Source organism: Rhododendron vialii, chromosome 6a, assembly GCF_030253575.1.
Source record: "Rhododendron vialii isolate Sample 1 chromosome 6a, ASM3025357v1".
NCBI classification, from domain to species: Eukaryota; Viridiplantae; Streptophyta; class Magnoliopsida; order Ericales; family Ericaceae; genus Rhododendron; species Rhododendron vialii.
In genome coordinates, this window is record NC_080562.1 from 29,170,307 (window position 1) to 29,174,778 (window position 4,472).

The 4,472-nt window shown below is 38.1% G+C and overlaps 1 long non-coding RNA gene across 1 annotated transcript; it reads right to left on the reverse strand.

The window, feature by feature from the left end:
- Positions 1-285: 285 nt before the first annotated feature.
- Positions 286-3,810, reverse strand: LOC131330125 (uncharacterized). Its single transcript, XR_009200973.1, has 2 exons — positions 3,373-3,810; positions 286-578 (listed from the first exon to the last, which is right to left on the reverse strand). It is a non-coding gene; the product is annotated as an uncharacterized LOC131330125 (long non-coding RNA).
- Between the last annotated feature and the right edge of the window lie 662 nt (positions 3,811-4,472).

Here is a 4,472-nt window from a genome sequence, read left to right on the forward strand (position 1 = left end):
AATTTGTCATGGTATGGCTGCTTCTGAGATTGTTCTTGGTTCTTGCTGACAATTATCCATCATATTCTTCTTTTTCTAACTGCAAACATTATGTTGTTTTAAAGTTGTTTTTCTCGTTAATAATTTTGACTATATCTATTGGGTTACTTTGAATAATTCTATATTTACAGGTATGTGTTTGCCTGTCACGCCCTCGATTTTCAGCTAAAATAATAATATATTTTCCATAACAAAAGTCTTCCTCTCAAACTATATTTACCCTTAACTGTCATGCCAATCCAAACAAAGAATCAAAGTCTCTTCTTCTTCTTCTCTAAAATTTTTTTTTTTTTTTTTTTTTTTACATAAAGTCTCCCAAACGTATTCCATTAAAAGGCCTTCACAATAATCAAAGAGAGGAGTTTATACCTAGCTTTACATATGTTCTAACCAAAAGATACGACCTTCAATTGTGAGTAAAGTACACAACTTGAATTAGACTAGATGATAAAACACCACCTTAATGATTCCAATGAAGCTCTCAAGAGACGTCTCAATGTGCACTCCATGCAATCCAAGCTAAGTGCCATGGCGAGTACCTGAAAGGATAGGATGAGCTACACTAGCTCGTAGAGATATCCATACCTAAATTACATGCAGAAGTGAAGACAGATCACAAGGGAAAACATTTTCCAAAAGCATACTTGTTATGTCAAAAGTGAAGCTCAAAATGTCATACTCACGCTGGAAAATATTTAACTCCATTTCTCAAACACCAACACTCTCACCCACACACACCAATATTCTTAAAAATCTCAGCTTACCGCTACGGCATTACCCAACCCAATCCCTGCTTTTCATTTCCATTTCAATGATCTAAAGATTAGTCTGAGTTCTTTAACAAAATGTTTTCACTTCCTTTTCTCATACAACCAACCAACCTCTCACCAAAAATATACACACTAGGCATGTAGAGCTAGAACATAAGGTAAGCAATGACAATTCGAACAATACCGCACCTCAACAACAAGGAAACTCACCCGTCAATCCCAAATCAAACTTCAAATCTCAACATCTAGCAAAACTCCTCCACATTAAGATTTCCCTTATAAGTCTGACAAGCAAATACCATACATGAAACTCTCACAATGCATCACACCACGAGGTACCAATTATACGTTCACACAGAACTGCCTATCACACATCAGGAGAACAAGCCACAATGATTTGGCGGTCTAAAGGGAAAAATAAAAGAAAACATGTACTGACACATTAGACGTTCCAAGTTACCAACTCAAACTGACATTTTCAATCTTAGTATGATAATAAATAATAACAAGATTCTCCGTTTCACCATGTCATGCGTTTCAATTTTTATTTCCGGGCATTAAGGACCCTGTGCGTCCCATATTCGTTCTGGCATCACACCTTTCAGAGGATCCGTGGCTTTCTTGTGTACTTCCGGGCATTAGGGACCCCCGTGCGTCCACTGAAATCCTTCCATTAAATTCCGGGCTTTTAGGACCCCCGTGCGTCCACTGAAGTCCTTCCATTAAATTCCGGGCTTTTAGGACCCCCGTGCGTCCACTGAAGTCCTTCCATTCAATTCCGGGCTTTTAGGACCCCCGTGCGTCCACTAAAATCCTTTTGATTCAATTCCGGGCTTTAAGGACCCCCGTGCGTCCACTAAAATCCTTTTGATTCAATTCCGGGCTTTAAGGACCCCCGTGCGTCCACTAAAATCCTTTTGATTCAATTCCGGGCTTTTAGGACCCCCGTGTGTCCACTAAAATCCGTTTGATTCAATTCCGGGCTTTTAGGACCCCCGTGCGTCCACTAAAATCCTTTTGATTCAATTCCGGGCTTTTAGGACCCCCGTGCGTCCACTAAAATCCTTTTGATTCAATTCCGGGCTTTTAGGACCCCCGTGCGTCCACTAAAATCTTTTTGATTCAATTCCGGGCTTTTAGGACCCCTGTACGTCCCATTTTCGGCATCACACCTAATGTACCCCTTTGTGACATCTCCATTAAGAGTTTAATTTGCAAATACTTATAAAGATCCTCATCTTTGTAGTACCCATCAATGCTTAACAACCATGCACTCATGCCAAGTGATTCACCAAATCCTGTTTAACTCACTGCAAGTATCCCGCAAGCCCAAAGACTCAATCTCATGGAAAGACATCGAATAATTTACACATCGCGTCAAACATTCTACAACTTAATTTATCATTGATCGTATCATCCATCCAATCCATTTTCTATTCCAATCGTTTACAAGTATTTTAACCCTTATGCTCACTAGTTCTCATATCCCAATAATTAATCATCTAGATCAACTCATCATATCCCCACATATCCAATAGGTGAAATTAATCATTCACACTTGAAGTTCTGACTATATCCGATCAAATAACATAAATTTAAGAACGACATTTAAACCATTGAAAAGTAGGCTTCTTCTTCTTCGATCCGAAGGTCATACATCAAAAAGAAACGGAGTTCGGGTAGCCTTACTACGGTCTTATGATTATAGCTCAACGTAACCATGAAACCAGTGCAAAGGCAAAATTTGGGTCAACTTTGGATGCAAATCTGTTATCGCTCGGACATACCCATGATGCATGGCATGTATCGTTGGAAAGCTCTATGTGTCTAGTTTCTAACAAAACAAACGGTGCGTCATTTTGAGTCCCGAGCTAGGAGTTATGGCCATTTTATCAAAGTCCGCTGGTGCTGTCAGATTCTACGCGGGAACAAGTAAAATTGATTGAAAAATCATAACTCTTTCATCTTAAACCCAAAAATATTGAAACCAATGCCAAAAGTTGCACCACTACAAGCCCTACAGTCAATAAAAATTCCAGGTTCAGAAACGAGAGGAGGTTAACCCAACAATCAAAAGTAAAACCGATTCGCAACCATTTTCGCACCTGTCAACCAACCCTGCTTTAGAAATTTACCAAAAATCGTATACTTAACCAAATTACTTGATTCCAACGCCAATCTCTTCTTAACTTAAATATGCAGCTCCTCTAAAAGACCCAAAGCCACCCAAAATGTTCATCATGCCCAGAAAGTTAAAAGAAGACAGCCACGCACAGATTCGCACATCCAGCAAACAGCCAGTATTCAAAAATCCATAACTAATTGTGTGATTATTGGTTTTGCATGATCTTGGTACCGAAATCTTCGTATTGAAACACACTTTAACAGTTATGAAGACACCATAAATTGATTCCTAGCAGAAGAGCCCCAAAATGACAGATTACCAGAACCCACGAAATTTTCAGCATACAAGATTTATTCAAGACTCAAAATAGATGATCAAACTTCATTCTTGTACATCAAACTAACACTTAGACATGTAAAGAAGGTAGGAAATCCCTACCTCGAGGGTTAGAAGCAAGCCCGAACATGGAGGAAACTTCGAAGTGCTCCGATCGTGAATTTTCTTCGATGGATAGGAAGCTCTCATCGCGTAGAACAACTTTAGTACTTGGGATTTTTCAAAAGTCTCACTCGTGGTCGATGAAATCGAAGAGAGAAGGTGAGAGAGGTGAGAGCCGAGAGAGACGCAGGAGAAGAAGAAAAGAAAGGAAAGGAAAAGAGAAAATAATCTCCTGCTCCCCTTTTTTTTTTTTGACTTATATAGCACAAATAACACTTTCACCCTTTCACTCCTATTGTATCACGTCAACTCCCACAACTTACAAGTCATCTCACATTGACCCAACTCATATCCACATTGTTATACACACTTTGATAATCCAAATACATATTAAACATTTAAAATTTGAGAAAATAATTATGGGTCTCTACATTGCTGTTGGGAGCAAAATGGTATAAACTTGGCAAAAAAGTAAGCTTCAAATAAAGAACATCTCTGTGGGCGAAGAATTGGGGTACTTGAATGAGATGGCTGCCTAGTTTAGGATTACATTTTCTGGAAAGAGAGATTACATTAGTGTTTTTTTTCTGAGTGTAATTAGTCTGACTCTTAAATGTAGTTTGTGCTGAAAAATTATTCTTCAAGCTATTGTAATGAATCTTCGGTTGAATTATTTATCTTACATTGAAATTGTATCGCGTTTGGATGTACTTTGGTGTTGAATGGTATATAGATTTTCTGTATGAAAATGCTAGTATATTGGCATTTGTAGTATTTTAAAAAAAAAGAAGCTAAAATTGGCTAAGATAACGTTCAGAAAATGGTATTGTTTACCTTTAATAGCATTCATCACATGCTGTAAAAAGAAATAAGATAACAGGCAAAAAACGCTATCAAAGGTACAAAATACAACAGCAGGCAATGGACGCTATAGAATGTTTTTTAACAGCGAGCAATGAACGCTATAGAAAGTTTTTAACAGCGGACAATGAACGCTATAGAAAGTTAAGACTTTTAATTGCATGGGCTAATAAGGCGTTCTCCGGAACGCTATCTATTACCTACCATAGCGTTTTTTGCATGCTATTAAAAGCGTTTTT